Source organism: Armigeres subalbatus, chromosome 1, assembly GCF_024139115.2.
Source record: "Armigeres subalbatus isolate Guangzhou_Male chromosome 1, GZ_Asu_2, whole genome shotgun sequence".
Taxonomy (NCBI): domain Eukaryota; kingdom Metazoa; phylum Arthropoda; class Insecta; order Diptera; family Culicidae; genus Armigeres; species Armigeres subalbatus.
The window spans coordinates 217807040-217825184 of NC_085139.1; the positions used below are offsets into that span (position 1 = coordinate 217807040).

The 18145-nt window shown below is 40.9% G+C and overlaps 1 long non-coding RNA gene across 2 annotated transcripts; it reads left to right on the forward strand.

Annotated features, from left to right (window-relative positions):
• Nucleotides 1–277: 277 nt before the first annotated feature.
• On the forward strand, nucleotides 278–17890 carry LOC134210964 (uncharacterized). 2 transcript variants are annotated; one of them, XR_009978894.1, is made up of 6 exons: nucleotides 278–408; nucleotides 619–685; nucleotides 760–838; nucleotides 17241–17469; nucleotides 17537–17643; nucleotides 17718–17890. It is a non-coding gene; the product is annotated as an uncharacterized LOC134210964 (long non-coding RNA). The 2 variants fall into 2 exon arrangements; XR_009978895.1 differs by lacking the exons at nucleotides 619–685; nucleotides 760–838 and having other exon boundaries at nucleotides 293–408.
• Nucleotides 17891–18145: the final 255 nt, after the last annotated feature.

The window sequence follows — 18145 nt, forward strand, 5'->3', positions numbered from 1 at the left end:
ACAAAAAGGATTAGCATTCTGTTTCATATTACCAGTACTTGAGCATTTTTTTAATTGGATGGTCTTAACGGTACTCTACTTATTTTAATATCAATAGCTTTATTTATTTCGTTGATAAGCGAAGAAATAGAACTGCTCACACAGCAAACCGATAGTATCGGTATAACAACATAAAGGTGTCGGGAAAATAACCGAACCCAGTCAAACAATTTGAACAGGTACGAATCACTACTACTTACACAAACGCTATACCGAAGAAAGGAAAAACAAACAAGAACAAATCATTAGTATTGTTGAGTTTCTTTTTTTGTGATGTCCATTTGACGGCTAAAACCGATTATCGTTGAGTTTATTTCCGAACTAAACTAATTAAAACCGTGTTAGCGAGCAGTAAAGTAATCTAAAGCTGTAAGTAAAGCAATAAAATGAATTAGTATTAGGAAATAAAAATAATTGACAAATTGACCATTGCACGAGTCAAAATCTCCATATAAAAAAAAATGTAAACATTGCCCTCATGAGAAGTCACCCCCATTTAAACATGGGTAAAAAAAATGTTAACATTGCCCTCATATGGTGTCCGATGACGTCATGGTGCAATCGTTAATACTTACCCAGTTTGTACCACACGGAAATCGGAGGAAGCATAAGCGTAACTTTGTGTTACTTTGTACAGTGATTCATTGTAAGTAGTTGGAAGAAACAAAAAGAAATTTTATGAGTAACTCGATGTTATTAAAATAAAGTAAAATTAACTAGCGAGTAATAGAGAGCGAAGGAAAAACACGGAGTAACCAGGACAAGAGTGATATCGTTAGGAGCGAGGAAACTATTTTGAGTGAGTACCGCGTATAGTAAATTGTTACCTATTAATTAACACTGCAAGTACCAACTTCTGCAAAAAGCGTGGGACGGCAACTTTGCCCCGATATATCGCAGGCAGGGGTCTGCGAAGCGGCCATGTTTCTGATACCAGCATCAAAATCATCGATTAATTTAATACGAAGACGTAATCATAATCGTTGAAACCTGCCATTGAAAATATATTTTGAATATCGTGATTTTTCGCGAAGTAAAGCGCTTGGTGCCGATTGAAATATGAAAATTTATTAAAAGCATCAATATTCTTGTTGAAATAGTACCTCGCATTCATACTTTCGCACAAGTTCTTGAAAAATGATGAAAAATAATTACGTCTATTTCGAAAAAATCACTTCGGAAGTGTGGTTTGTTTGCAAAATAGAACTGTCAGTGGGAAAAATAGAGGTAATAAACTATAGAGGACGCTTGTCGCTGTCGTCACTGGCGAAACATCTTTTGCTGGCGAGGATAGGGCACTAAATGTCAACAAAGGAAAAATCGGAACGATTTGACAGATAGGTACCCAACATGTTTGGGGACGTTAACAAAGGGAACCGCAGCGACAATCGTCCTCTATAGTTTATTACCTCTATTGTGGAAACCCAATTTCAATAGAACAATGGGAAACTCAAAGATGTTGACTATTGTCAAACGTAGTGGGTAGGATTGGGGTTGCCAGATACCTGATCGCAGGTGTTTTTAGTCCAATTGAAATGATTCTTTCCAGTTACAATCTGTAGGATATCAGGATTTCGTTAGTGACTACAGATTGTAAATCCGTGCATTGGCCGCTGAGAATCAGCCGGAATATTCCGTTCCACGTTTTTTGCAACACTTACAAGTCGCAATATGCTTGTATGGAAGCCGTTCGAATTGAAACCATCAAACATGTTATGCCAAATGAAAATGAACATTATGTTTCATCAATAGTTAGCTTTATCTGTGTTTCTAAAAATCCAGTTTGTGAAAAATGAACTAGAAAAATTAATAAATTATCTTATACCGAGAAAACGTGATTATAATTTGGATGATTGAGGGCCGTTGATAAGACTATGATCACTGGAGGAAAAGAAGTTGGATTGCGGCGCAAGTGTGCTGGCCAGACTGAAAATTGCAATCTGAGCTAGTAAAGTAATGACGATATATGAAATTTTGGAATTTAAAATTCAGGATTTTTTTTAGGTATTTATATTGATTTATTTAGTATGAGGGATAATCGATAAACAAAAGTTCAACCGTCTAAGACGAGTTAAGTAACCTCCATTTAATTCCACCAAATATTTGGTGGAATATAAAAAAAGGAGCTATACAAAAAGATCTTAGAGAGTTTCTTCATAAATTTCTTCTGCAGTTCTTCTACGAATATCTCCTGAAGTTCTGCCAGAAATTTCCCCTGAGGAGCCCATAGCAATTTCTCCTGCAGTTTCTGCACAATTCCACTCTAAAGTTCTTCCACGAAGGTGTCATGGAATTCTTCCAAGGATTTCTTCTCGAATTCCACCAGAAATTCCTCCTGGAGTTTCTAGGATAACTCCACCTAGATATTTTTGAGGGTTTTTTTCAGAAAATCATCCTGAAGCTTCTTCTCTCTCGAAAGCCAACCTGAATTTTCCAAATATAAAATATCTGAATGTATTTTTTCTCACATTTGTCACTAAAAGTTGTAACCGACGTGAGCTTTTCCAAGAATTCATGGAATAAGAATTTCTGGACGAACCCCAGGTAGAATTCCTGAAGGAACTCCAAGAAAAAAACTAGAAAGAACTTCACAAGGAAACTTTGGAAAAGCTCCTGAAAAATCAAAGGAGAAATATGTGGAAGAACTACAGGAGGATCTGCAAGAGTTATTTCTGGAGGAGCTCCAAGAAGAATTTTTGAAGAAACTCCAGGAAGGAATCCTAGAGGAGCTCCAAGAAGAATTTCATGACACCTTTGTGGAAGAACTTGTGCAGAAACTGCAGGAGAAATTGCTATGGGCTTGCTATTTATGAAGAAACTCTAAGATTTTTCTGTATAGCTCTTTCAGGAAATCAAGGAGGAATTCCTGGTTGAACTTCAGAAAGAATTCATGTAAGAACTGCAGGAGTAATTTCTAAGGGATTCTTCTGAATGGAATTTAGGAGTTTCTCCACGATGGGTTTCTGGAAGAACTCTAGAAGATATTCAACAAAGATTCCTGATTTCCCAAATTCCTTAACTCCTAAACTCACAAATTCCTAAATTCCCAAATTCCTGAAGGAATTCATTCTCAATTCCCCCGGAAATTCATTCTGAATTCCCCCAGGAATTCATTCTGACTTCCCCCTGGAATTCATTCTGAATTCCCCCTGGAATTCATTCTGAATTCCCCCTGGAATTCATTCTGAATTCCCCCTGGAATTCATTCTGAATTGCCCCAGGAATTCATTCCGAATTCCCCCAGGAATTCATTCCGAATTCCCAAGGAATTCATTCCGAATTCCCCCAGGAATTCATTCTGAATTCCTCCAGAAATTCATTCTGAATTCCCCCAGGAATTCATTCTAAATTACCCCCGAAATTCATTATGAATTTCTCAGGAATTAATTCTAGATTCCCCCAAGAATTTATTCTGAATATCCCAAAGAATTCATTCTGAATTCCCCCAGAGAATTCATTCTGAATTCCCCCAGGAATTCATTCTGAATTCCCCCAGGAATTCATTCTGAATTCCCCCAGGAATTCATTCTGAATTCCCCCAGGAATTCATTCTGAATTCCTCCAGGAATTCATTCTGAATTCCCCCAGGAATTCATTCTGAATTCCCCCAGGAATTCATTCTGAATTCCCCCAGGAATTCATTCTGAATTCCTCCAGGAATTCATTCTGAATTTCTCCAGGAATTCATTCTGAATTCCTCCAGGAATTCATTCTGAATCCCTCCAGGAATTCATTCTGAATCCCTCCAGGAATTCATTCTGAATCCCTCCAGGAATTCATTCTGAATCCCTCCAGGAATTCATTCTGAATCCCTCCAGGAATTCATTCTGAATTCCTCCAGGAATTCATTCTGAATTCCTCCAGAAATTCATTCTGAATTCCTCCAGGAATTCATTCTGAATTCCTCCAGGAATTCATTCTGAATTCCTCCAGGAATTCATTCTGAATTCCTCCAGGGATTCATTCTGAATTCCTCCAGGAATTCAATCTGAATTCCTCCAGGAATTCATTCTGTATTCCTCCCGAAATCCATTCTGAATTCCCCCAGAAATTCATTCTGAATTCTCCCAGGAGTTAATTCTGAATTCCCCCAGGAATTCATTCCGAATTCCCCCAGGAATTCATTCTGAATACCACCAGGAATTCATTCTGGATTCGTCCAGGATTTTTTTCTGAATTAGCCCAGGAATTCATTCTGAATCCCTCCAGGAATTCATTCTGAATTCCCCCAGGAATTCATTCTGAATTCCCCCAGGAATTCATTCTGAATTCCCCCAGGAATTCATTCTGAATTCCCCCGGAATTCATTCTGAATTCCCCCGGAATTCATTCTGAATTCCCCCGGAATTCATTCTGAATTCCCCCGGAATTCATTCTGAATTCCCCCTGAATTCATTCTGAATTCCCCCGGAATTCATTCTGAATTCCCCCGGAATTCATTCTGAATTCCCCCGGAATTCATTCTGAATTCCCCCGGAATTCATTCTGAATTCCCCCGGAATTCATTCTGAATTCCCCCGGAATTCATTCTGAATTCCCCCTGGAATTCATTCTGAATTCCCCCTGGAATTCATTCTGAATTCCCCCTGGAATTCATTCTGAATTCCCCCTGGAATTCATTCTGAATTCCCCCAGGAATTCATTCTGAATTCCCCCAGGAATTCATTCTGAATTCCCCCAGGAATTCATTCTGAATTCCCCCAGGAATTCATTCTGAATTCCCCCAGGAATTCATTCTGAATTCCCCCAGGAATTCATTCTGAATTCCCCCAGGAATTCATTCTAAATTCCTCCAGGAATTCATTCTGAATTCCCCCAGGAATTCATTCTGAATTCCCCCAGGAATTCATTCTGATTTCTCCCAAAAATTTATTTTGAATTCCCCCCAGGAATTCATTCTGAATTTCCCCAGGAATTCATTCTGAATTCCTCCAGGAATTCATTCTGAATTCCTCCAGGAATTCATTCTGAATTCCTCCGGGAATTCATTCTGAATTTCTCCAGGAATTCATTCTGAATTCCTCTAGGAATTCATTCTGAATCCCTCCAGGAATTCATTCTGAATCCCTCCAGGAATTTATTCTGAATCCCTCCAGGAATTCATTCTGAATTCCTCCAGGAATTCATTCTGAATTCCTCCAGGAATTCATTCTGAATTCCTCCAGGAATTCATTCTGAATTCCTCCAGGAATTCATTCTGAATTCCTCCAGGAATTCATTCTGAATTCCCCCAGGAATTCATTCTGAATTCCTCCAGGAATTCATTCTGAATCCCTCCAGGAATTCATTCTGAATCCCTCCAGGAATTTATTCTGAATCCCTCCAGGAATTCATTCCGAATTCCTCCAGGAATTCATTCTGAATTCCTCCAGGAATTCATTCTGAATTCCTCCAGAAATTCATTCTGAATTCCTCCAGGAATTCATTCTGAATTCCTCCAGGAATTCATTCTGAATTCCTCCAGGGATTCATTCTGAATTCCTCCAGGAATTCAATCTGAATTCCTCCAGGAATTCATTCTGTATTCCTCCCGAAATCCATTCTGAATTCCCCCAGAAATTCATTCTGAATTCTCCCAGGAGTTAATTCTGAATTCCCCCAGGAATTCATTCCGAATTCCCCCAGGAATTCATTCTGAATACCACCAGGAATTCATTCTGAATTCGTCCAGGATTTTTTTCTGAATTAGCCCAGGAATTCATTCTGAATTCCTCCAGGAATTCATTCTGAATTCCCCCAGGAATTCATTCTGAATTCCCCCAGGAATTCATTCTGAATTCCCCCAGGAATTCATTCTGAATTCCCCAGGAATTCATTCTGAATTCCCCCAGGAATTCATTCTGAATTCCCCCAGGAATTCATTCTGAATTCCCCTGGAAATCATTCTGAATTTCCCCAGGAATTCATTCTGAATTTCCCCAGGAATTCATTCTGAATTCCCCAGGAATTCGTTCTGAATTCCCCAGGAATTCATTCTGAATTCCCCAGGAATTCATTCTGAATTCCCCCAGGAATTCATTCTGAATTCCCCCAGGAATTCATTCTGAATTCCCCCAGGAATTCATTCTGAATTCCCCCAGGAATTCATTCTGAATTCCCCCAGGAATTCATTCTGAATTTCCCCAGGAATTCATTCTGAATTCCCCCAGGAATTCATTCTGAATTCCCCCAGGAATTCACTCTGAATTCCACCAGGAATTCACTCTGAATTCCACCAGGAATTCACTCTGAATTCCACCAGGAATTCACTCTGAATTCCACTAGGAGTTCATTCTGAATTCGCCTAGGAATTCATTCTGAATTCCTCCAGAAATTCATTCTGAATTCCCCCCGGAATTCATTCTGAATTCCCCCAGAAATTCATTCTGAATTCCCCCCGGAATTCATTCTGAATTCCCCCAGGAATTAATTCCGAATTTTTTCAGGAATAAGTTCTGAATTCCTCAGGAATTCATTCTGAATTATCCCAGGAATTCATTCTGAATTCCCCAGGAAATCCTTCTGAGTTCCCCCAGGAATTCATTTTGGATTCTTCCTGGAATTCAATTTGAATTCCCCCTGGAATTCATTCTCAATTCCCCCAGGAAATCCTTCTGAATTCCCGCAGGAATTCACTCTGAATTCCCCCTGGAATTCAGTCTGAATTCCCCCAGGAATTCATTCTGAATTCCACCAGGAATTTATTCTGAATTCCCCCCGGAATTCATTCTGAATTCGTCCAGAAATTCATTCTTAATTCGCCTAGGATTTTTTTCTGAATTAGCCCAGGAATTCATTCTGAATTCCCCCAGGAATTCATTCTGAATTAGCCCAGGAATTCATTCTGAATTCCCCCAGGAATTCATTCTGAATTAGCCCAGGAATTCATTCTGAATTCCCCCAGGAATTCATTCTGAATTCCCCCAGGAATTCATTCTGAATTCCCCCAGGAATTCATTCTGAATTCCCCAGGAATTCATTCTGAATTCCCCCAGGAATTCATTCTGAATTCCCCCAGGAATTCATTCTGAATTCCCCCAGGAATTCATTCTGAATTTCTCCAGGAGTTCATTCTGAATTTCTCCAGAAATTCATTCTGAGTTCCTCCAGGAATTCATTCTGAATTCCTCCAGGAATTCATTCTGAATTCCTCCAGAAATTCATTCTGAATTCCTCCAGAAATTCATTCTGAATTCCTCCATGAATTCATTCTGAATTCCTCCAGGAATTCATTCCCCCGGAATTCATTCTGAATTCCCCCAGGAATTCATTCCGAATTCCCCCATGAATTCGTTCTGAATTCCACCAGGAATTCATTCTGAATTCGTCCAGAAATTCATTCTGAATTCGTCCAGGATTTTTTTTTCTGAATTCGCCCAGGAATTCATTCTGAATTCCACCAGGAATTCATTCTGAATTCCTAAATTCATTCTGAATTTCCCCAGGAATTCATTCTGAATTTCCCCTAGAATTGATTCTGAATTCCTCCAAGAATTCATTCAGGACTCCCTCAGGAGTTCAGTCAGAATTTCCCCAGGAATTCATTCTGAATTCGTCCAGAAATTCATTCTGAATTCGTCCAGGATTTTTTTTTCTGAATTCGCCCAGGAATTCATTCTGAATTCCCCCAGGAATTCGTTCTGAATTCCACCAGGAATTCATTCTGAATTCCCCCAGGAATTCATTCTGAATTCGTCCAGAAATTCATTCTGAATTCGTCCTGGATTTTTTTTTTCTGAATTCGCCCAGGAATTTATTCTGAATTCCACCAGGAATTCATTCTGAATTCCCCTAGGAATTCATTCTAAATTCCATCAGTAATTCATTCTGACCTCCCACAAGAATTGGTTCTGAATTCCTCCAAGAATTCATTCAGAACTCCCCCAGGAATTCAGTCAGAATTCCCTCAGGAATTCATTTTGAATTCCCCCTGTAAATCATTCTGAATTCCCCTAGAAATTTATTCTGAATGTCCCAAGGAATTCCTTCAGGATTTACTTTAAGAATGCCTTGTTGGAGTTTTTTCAAGAAATTGCACAGGAATTTCTCCAAAAATTCTTCTTGAAGAAGAATTAGAGTTTCTTACTAGAGTTTCTCCAGGATTCCCTCCTGAGTTCACCAAGAAATTCCTCCTGGGATTCCTGCAGGGACTCTATATGGAGTTCATCCAGGATATTTTTTTGGATTCCTACTGGAATCCTTCCCGGAGTTTTTTCAAAAATTCTTCATAGAGCAGAAATTACTCCTGAAGTTACTTAAGGATTTCCTCCTGTAGTTCTTCTACAAAATCACTCCTTTCTGGAATTTTTTCCAAATATTTCTCCTTTAATTTCCAGGAGCTCTTTCGGGAATTCTTCTTAAAGTTTTTTTTTTAGTTCCTCCAACAATTCATCTCGGATTTAATCTAGTAATTCCTCGTAAAGCTCCTTATGAAGTTTCTTCAAAAGTTCATCTCTGGTCTCTCCAGAAACATATCATGGAGCTACTGCAGGAATATCTCACGCCTGTTGCAATTCAGAATTAATTCCTGGATAAATTCAGAATGAATTCCTGGAGAAATTGAGAAAGATTTTTTTTTTGGGAATTCAGAACGAATTCCTGGTTAATCAGGGCGAATTCCTGGATGAGATCTCCAGAAGTAATTTCTAGAGGAGCACCAATTAGAATTTTAGAAAAATCATCCTGAACTTCTTCCTGAAAATCATCCAGCTGTTCTTTTTCAAATTTCTCTGAGAGTTCCTCCTGGAACTGCTATAGGAGTTATTCTTGGGCTTTCTTCAAATACTTCTTCTAGAATTCCTGAAGAAACTTCTTATGGAAATCCTCCTGGAATTTCTTTTGGAATTGCTGCAGGAATTTACATATTTTTCCTGGAATTCCTTCAGGTATTCATCAACGAGTTCCTGCGGTAATTACTTCAGCCATATCTCCTAGGAATTTGGCTTTCTCCGTGTTTTCAGTTTTTTGGGGAGTTTTGAGATATGTACGCTCGAAGAAAAATTTAATGAAAATCCAGTGTGTTTTTGGTGGAACTACAACAAGAATCCTTCAAATTTATCCCAGACTGATTATTTATGTGCAAATTGTGGTATCAACAAATTATGTGCGTAACAGCAGTTCGCTGTTTGAAATCGAGAACTCTAGTGCAGGAATAGGCATGACTTATTACACTTGGCTTTATTTGCGTGATGTTACTAAACATAGGGTTACGAAGACATTGATTACAAAGATTGGTCATAAAATCATTAAATCATTAAATGATGCCTCCTGAAAGGAGCTATTGGATAATATTGTGGCCCGAGGGAAATGTGAGGTAATGTGGCCTATATGCAAGCTATTTATTCATTTTATTTTTATACTTTACTAGCCGATCGGAGCCTGCATTGCCCGGGATCGACTGAAATCCCCATACAAACTTCCAATCAATTGCGCCAACTTATGCAACAAGCGATTGAGCTGAAATTTTGAGAGATTTATTTTCTCACCCAAAGACATAATCCTAGGGGGTGCCCCGTGGAATTCGAAATTTTTTTTTCTCCCCAGACTAAGCTGGGCCAGTCTAATCCACAACTTTTGGCATATTATTGATTTTTGAACAATCCCCGTAAAAATTCATGTATTTTTTCTACATATAAACATAGCCCATTATAGTACGAATCGAACCGTGCATAAATCATACTAATAGGTTCATCCATTCGTTTATCATGAGGCTAACACGATGATACTTTTATGCCCAGGGAAGTCGAGAAAATTTCCAAGACCGGACCGGGAATTGAACCCAGCCACCCTGATCATCGCATCTCACTGCACGGCTAAAGAAGACCTAAGGAAGAGCAATGCAAAATTGAATAGCATGATGAATTAATTGTGTACCTACTTTCCACAATTTCAATTATCATTAAAGATTTTGTATGGCGGACGGTACGTGGAGGAGGCGAATGAACCACGAGTTGCATCAGCTGCTGGGAGAACCATCCATCGTTCACACCGCGAAAATCGGACGACTGCGATGGGCCGGGCACGTAGCCAGAATGTCGGACAGTAACCCGGTGAAAATGGTTCTCGACAACGATCCGACGGGCACAAGAAGGCGAGGTGCGCAGCGGGCAAGGTGGATCGATCAGGTGGAAGATGACTTGCGGACCCTCCGTAGACTGCGTGGTTGGCGACGTATAGCCATGGACCGAGCCGAATGGAGAAGACTCTTATATACCGCACAGGCCACTTCGGCCTTAGTCTGAATAAATAAATAATAATAAAGATTTTGTAGGTTTTGTTTTGGAAGGGTCCTGGATTGAAATTTTCGGAATTTTAGTTTCCGCATATTGTTCGAAATCACAAAATAATCCTTAGATTATGATGGCTGAATTATAATTCATCCAAACGTTTCTTCTGCTCCAAAAAATTTCGCATACAAGCAGTGTGGTACAACTTGCATGCAACATGCTGGATGACCAAAAACAGACTGCAAAAAACGTGAAACGGAACTATCCGGCTGGTTCTCAGTGACCGTTACTTGAAAATGTAATCTGCCTTCAGTAGCCGATTATTGACATCCCACAGATTGTTTTGTAAAAAAATCAAGAGATTTGGTTGAAGATCTGGGTGCTCAAAGTTGCCGTTCTACGTTTTTTGCGAGCTTGGTACTTTACATTACAAATCTTGGCTCGGTACTTGTAGTGTTAAGGAAAAGCGAAATAAAATTACAGTTTTTGGGCTGCTCTAATAGCTGTTACAAAATAGACGAGCTTGGTAGTCATATGGCTATCGCTTCTGCCGCATAAGTACTTCAGAAGACATCATAAGACCTCATGGGTTCAATCCCAGGCTCGTCCCATTCCTCCTACTTTGTATGTTTCTCTATATTTCTCATGTTCCAGCAATCGCTAGAACAGGAAACTTCCATACCGTTTCAATTTCTATCCTATACCTTTAAATTCACTATTCTTGTTGTAACTGCTAGAATTGGAAATGATCGGAAAAGCTCGTTTCCTATATCCAATAATAATTCCATCAATTGCTATTTCCTATCACATTAGCTGGGCAACTCGTTAACCAAGATGAACCTCTGCCCGTCGTCAACCTCACCCAAAAATTCCAATAAAATTCCGCTTGAACTCGTGGCAAGTGCAGAGGAATATTCGGCTTGCAGTGGGCGAGTGATTGCATCATCATTTCCTTCCCCTTCCTTACATGATTGACTTGCATTCTGACATGGCAGGCGCCAGTGTGACCTAACAAATGAGATCACCAGTACTTGTAAATTGAAGATGAGTGCTAGTCCAAGGCAAACATCTGTTGATTCTCTGAGCTGATCTGGTCATAATGGAGTAGCGACTACGGTAGCATTAGTATCGCGCGTCACTTTGGTCAAAGTATTTGGGCATACATTATAAATTTTCAACACGTATTTGAGTAGTTGTGTAAAACTGACATTAACGCGTCATTTGTCAGAGTCAGGGATTGAATCCAATAGAGAATGAAAAAATCTCTCACTTATCACCTCTGTCTACATTTACGATATGTAGCATACCGTGGGAGACTTTTTAAATTGATTCAACTTAGAAAATAAAGTTGAAAAATGCAGCGTCGAAATATGGTCACTTTATTTATATATAAATTTCCTCTGGCCGAAAGGTTTGTGATACTCTTCTTTGATTTTCTCCCTTCTATGGAACATTGACTACACCAATGGCAATATAATGTCCTGCTGGTTGGTTGCCAGGCAGGAAATTATGATCACGTTGACGAGATAAATGAATACTCGCTTATGCACAGGACAGACTGGTGGTATTCGTATCACGAATTCCACAATGATTATTGTCTATGGTAGCGGTATAGGCTTGTGATGATTTTATTGTCGATTCATATTATAATATTTATACCCCAAGTCTGTCCTTAGCATTATTCATCACGACACTCTAAGGAATACGTCCCCACCCGAGTAGACGAAAATAGCTCATTAATATCAAATGTTGATAAGATAGCAAAATAAGATATGGACATGATTGATATAAGAGATAAAAGATCAGACGATAATATCAATATTTTGTACTAAAATATCATGAGAAGATCAAGTTATGCTATTTGTAATAAGTGATCAATATCATGTGCCATTAGTTTGTTCTTATCCATAGCATATCTTGATATTTAAATGATATCTCGGTGCAAATTTTTGATATTGTCGCCTGTTCTTTTATCTCTTATATCAATCAAGTCCATATCATGTTTTGATATTCTGTTCATGGCTTCTGCCCGGGCAACTTGTGTTAATAATCGTATCTCAAGAGCTTCAATTTAGATCCTTTGTTGTGGTATTTTGGAGCAGTTACGAATGACTTGAATATGTGAATGTAGGTATGAAAGTTATTCCCGTGCAAGACACGTCTAAATATTTCATGCGGTAGCTCAACCTCAAATATTTATCACCGCAAGATTCCCGCACCGTAAACACCAATAATTCACATTCACAGTCTGCCTTCGTTTCAATTAATTAATTCTATAAACGAGCTTTCCGAGCTTCGATGCCCTGCAGTACACAAAATGCCTTCAACAGTGCAGATACAAATTTCAAGCGAACATAAGCTGGCTTAAGCGAACGATAATAAATTCGTTTAAATTAACCTTAGGAGAGTTCTTCGCGTGCCACTTTCCTTTATCCACAGAAAAGACCACAAGTTTACGATAGTCAAATCCCATACATAGTCTAACATCTAGTGCCGTGTCGTTCGACTAGAGCCCCAATCAAACCGCCAGAACGTTTCATATTTCTCGTTCTCGCATGTGTGGACATAGATTCTATCGCCTAGATGCGAACGGGCGAAGGTCGATTTGCTAGCTGACTTGTTTGGTGCTTCTGTTTATGCTGATTTAGCACTAATGGTAACTTATGGGGATGTTAGGAGAGTGGGGCAAGCATCGGAATCGGTAGTGCCTACACCTGAGGTGAAATCGATTACGAATGTTGCCTCCTATGTTTTGGAACAGTTGAGGGGTAATCTGCTGGAAAACGTAGAAAACTTCCCATATTTACACTTTTCGATCGAACTGTGTAGTTCGGGGTCTCCAGTAGCCTTGTGAGCAAAAAAGTAGGATTTCCAATCCGGAAAGGGTCTGTTCACAAATTACGTAACGCTTCTGGGGGAGGGGGAGGTCCACCTTGTGTTATAATTTGTTACACTAAAAGGTGGGAGAGGGGGTGGGTACTACCAAATGTTACGCATAACGCAAATAAAAATTTATTTGAATGTCTTTTTTTTAATCACTGATTGAAGCAATTGCTGCTTATCGTTATCGTATATTAGTCTTTATCGAAATCAAGCATGCTGATATGCGTAAAAATACCAAGCGAATATTGTATTTCTCGACACCACAGTTCCGCAAAACTATGTAAATGGTTATGATTGCAAATTCTATTTTCGTTTCTACTAGCTGCATTCTTGATATTATTTGTTTTTTGACCCTATTCTAACAGTGTTCAAAAAATACCAAAACCCAAATGCTTCAGAGAAGGAAAAAAATTGCTTTTAAAATTTTCACAGTTACGCGTTACATGGGGCCTCCCTCCCCCATGTAACGCGTAACTGTACCAAAAATGTTACGTTTTTTACAAGGGGGAGGGAGGGGGTCAAAAACTCGGATTTTTGCGTTACGTAATTTGTGAACAGACCCAAATGGCGATTTTGATTCTCGGTCCGGTCTAGGATGCTTTCGGGTTAGAAACTTTCTCGACACCCTGGGGATAGTGTGCATGCAATAGCGGGCATAGACAAACTTTAAATTAATAACTGAGGAAATGCTAACAAAATACTGTTTCAAAAGGGCGAAAGTCGCAAACGTAAACATTGACTTCTTCTGCTGATTTCAGGAAAATTGGAGACTTCTGGCGGTATTTTACACTTGTGTTCGATAGAAGGTGCGGAGCACTACCAGTTTCAAGTGGTTGTTAGTTGTTATGAAACCAATTACTTTCCATGGATGAGCAGACCAAATCTTTCTGGGCTAATTTTATTCTTCTTCATCCACCACCTCTACCACCGCAGCCTCAACTCAGTCCGAGTCGATTGATATACAATTGAATCTTCAAAATCCATCGAAAGATAAAGGCGCTATAATCGTTCGAAATCTTCCCTTTCAGCGTAACGCTCTCGATTTCCAAAAATCTAAATGACATCCAGTATAGTAAAGAAAGACGTAAGTCCTACGTCAAAACACAACCCTTTCCCCTGAAAGGTCCTAGGCCGGGCAACCCTAAAACAGGTGGATGGTCTCCATTAGGAATGGCGCTTAAACCATCCGCTAGTCCTTTCGGAAGGCACGCACGGATCGTACGGTAAAAACTTCTCACTGTGAAAAATTAGAAGTGAGACGTGATTAGTGAAACGCCTCACTTTTAACTTCGCACTACTCACTTTTCACAGTGAGAAGTGAGAAATAAGTAGTGAGAAGTGAAACGTCTCACTTTTTACACTCAATTTCTAACTTTTTAAAAGACCTATTCGCCCAAATGTCCTATTCGCTTGTCATAGGACGAGTTTTTACTATCCCATTCAATTCCACCTATATGCTTGTCTTCGAGTCAACTCGAGTCGGTGAGGTCGAAATACGTATCTGTCAAGGTACAATCAAGTGGTGGAATTAAATGGGATAGTACAAACTCGTCTTATAACAAGTGAATACATTCCACTAAATAGCTCATAATAATTTTCTTATCAAAATGTCCTTTTCGGCCAAATGACCTACTCGGTCAAATGACCCTTTCGGCCAAATGGTATTCGGGCGAGGCCGAGTGTCCGAACCGGTGTAGATACTGTCTGAAGCAACCATGGCCTGTAAGGACCTGGGTCAGGTGAAAAGTGATTTCCCCATGGCGCCTTTTGACTCACGTGCCTATCTCCGGTATCAACCTATGTGTCCATCTACCCTTAGTGGAACTGTCCCACGCACGCTGCCATTTGACCATCGAGGCCAACCTGACAGTCCTACGGATGCCTCTCGTACCGCGCATTTCGAAGCACTCTATGTCTTCACCGATAACGATGTCAATAGGCATCATACCGGTGATGACGCAAAGTGCGTCGTGCGACACGGTACGGTACGCGCTCGCAACTCTTAGACACATGGGCCTATACGTACCTTATAACTTCGTTCTGTAGCAGTAAATACGCAGGGCCGTGCCCCAAGCTGGCCCCCCATACCTCAGTATGGACAGAGCAATGCTAGCCAGAAGCTTGCGCTGGCTGGCATAAACCGCAGAGCTATTGAACATCATCCAGGACAATGCCACTATAGCTGTGGAGGCACGCTTGCAGGCGTAATTGACGTGGCTACCAAAGGTGAGCTTATCGTCTATCATTACCCCCAAGAGTTTGATGGAGCGTTCAGAGGTGACCACGCAGTTGCCTGCCCTTACCACCGCTTGTTGCTCCGACTTTCGGTTGTTAACAACAACCACCTCAGTCTTGTGGTGAGCCAGTTCTAACTTCCTGGAACTCATCCAAGTTCGGAAGTAGCTTCCGAGAATCTTGTACAGGTACTCGGGAATTCCAAGACGCAGGAGCGCATCTGCAGTAGCTGCCCAACTGGCACTATTGAAAGCATTCCTCACGTCGAGAGTCACTACTGCACAATAGCGAACATCCCTCCTCTTACGCTGGATAGCTATCTCTGCGGATTTGGTAACCGACAAGATAGCGTCTACGGTCGACTTACCCTTTCGGAAGCCAAACTGGGGACTCGATAGACTATCCGCACCCTCCGTGCGTATCAACAACCTGTTGAGGATGATCCTCTCGAGCACCTTCCCCGCCGTATCAAGCAGGCATATTAGTCTATATGCCGACGGATCCCTCGGTGGTTTTCCCGCCTTTGGCAATAGGACTAAGCTCTGCCTTTTCCATGCTTCAGGGAAGACTCCCTAGTTCAGGCATCTCTGCATGACAGATCTGAACATCTCGGGAGCCTCAGCAATGGCCGCTTTGATGGCCAGGTTCGGAATACCATCCGGTCCTGGCGCCTTACCTACACTAAGGGACTGTGCAATCCCTGCAAGTTCCGCCACAGTTACTCTTCCCTCGTCGGCCACCCTGGCCCCTGGCAGCTCCACAAAGGGAGGCCAGGGACTTGGGTCGGACGTGGGAAGAGCCCCGCGATGATCCTCTCCAGAATCTCTGGAGACCGCTCTGTAGGGGCCATCGCCCCACGTGTCTTGGCCATTACGACCCTATAGGCGTCGCCCTATGGATTCGCGTTGGCACTTTGACACAGGCCCTCGAAGCAGGCTTTTTTGCTTGATCTAATCTCAGTCTTCAGAGCGGCTCTAGCAGCCACGAACGCCACCCGTCGTTCCACACGCTCCTCTTCTGTGCGTGCTCACTGCATCCGCCTCCTTGCCCGTAGGCAGGCGCGGCGCAGGTTCGCAATCGCTTGAGTCCACCAGTAAGCCGGTGGCCTCACATTCCTAGGGTGGACTTTCCTAGGCATGGTGGCATCGCATGCACGCGAGAGTACTGTTACCAGGTGCTCGCCGCTCCAGACCGAGAGTATTGTGTTCGCGGCGGAGCACTTCCTTAAACACCTCGTCGTCGAAGTATGATGTCTTCCACATACGAGGGCTAAGCCTCGTCCCTTCCTCCGTCCGCTGAATGCTGGTCGTATAGTCGATACTGTAGCGAACCGCCAGGTGGTCGCTGTGAGTGAAGCCATCATCTACCCTCCAGTTCGAACTACTCGTTTGGCCAGGGCTCCAGATCGTAACGTCGATAATCGACTCGGCCCCGTTCAGCTGTAGGTACTTTTGGTACCGACATTAGCCAAGTCCACATCCAACATGGCCAGTGATTCCAGCAGGATCTGCCCCCGTTGATTCGTGGATCGGCTTCCCCATTCCACGGCCCAAGCGTTGAAGTCCCCCGCTATCACCACCGGCCTACGCCCCATCAAGTTAGCCGTCAAACAATTGTGCATGTATGTGTGTATGTATGTGTGTGTGTGTCTGTATGTTAACAAAAAATGTGAGACAAACTTTTTTGTACTTACACAGAAAAAAATAAAATTGTTTCAATAAATACTTTGAACTTTCATTTTGAAAAGCGTTCAGTTCTTCTTGAAATGAAAGTGAAATTGATCCTTAAGAAAGTGTTTTGTTTGAATTAAAAGTATGTTTCACCTTAATGTATTCTCTCATTTAAAAGTTCTCTTTTTCAAAAATATTGTTTTGCAAGTTTCAAATCACCGACGCTGGCTGTCAAGATCGAGGTCAAGATCATGACGACGCTAACCAGAGATACTGTTTCTGACAAAAACAAAACAGTCAGCGCCTTGAAGACGCACATAAAAGGCAAAGTTTCTTTTATTTAATATTTCGCGATCGGACATCTGCCGCGGCCTTCGAGGAGTCTTTAAGAAAACGCCTGCATAAAGGACAAATTAGAAACTCAAAACATCTACGAGGTATTTATGTCGGACTCTTTGTGGCGAACAAGGAAAACTGATGCAAGTTTTTATTTTTTTTCGACAGGGATGCTACCAGTTCTGACGAGAATGGCTGGTGGTCAAATTTTAATATGCTCAGCGAGACAGCCCCAACGACGACGACCAATGTATTCGCAGAAAAATACCAAGAAGGTAAGTTATACAGTTTTTGAAACATTTTGCTAACAAATGAGAATAATATTCTTCCTATTGGATTTTCTTTTCAGATATGTACCGAATAACGGCGGAAGATCTTTTCGGAAAAAGTCGAGACTGGAGATCTTTACAGTTTCTTACGAAACCTACGAGCGCTGTTCGTCACTCCCAGCTACATGAATCTTGGCCCCGTTTTAAATTATCGGCGTTTACAAAAACAACGATTTCTTATAAAAAAAATATGTTTTGGAATGAATAATAAATAAATTGAAAATTGTTAATAATAATAGTCCAAACTTTTAATTTCAGAAGCGAAAACTACCTTTATTTTCCATAGTGTTTACATTTTGGTTTGACAGATCAACAATTGTTTTAAATGTCCTAACTTTCAATTTTAGAGTGGTTCGGATTTTTTTAATCATGAGCATAACAAAAGTTTACGTACTTTTATTTTGAACATGAGCAACTCTCTACGAAAAAGAACCAACGCAACTTTTTA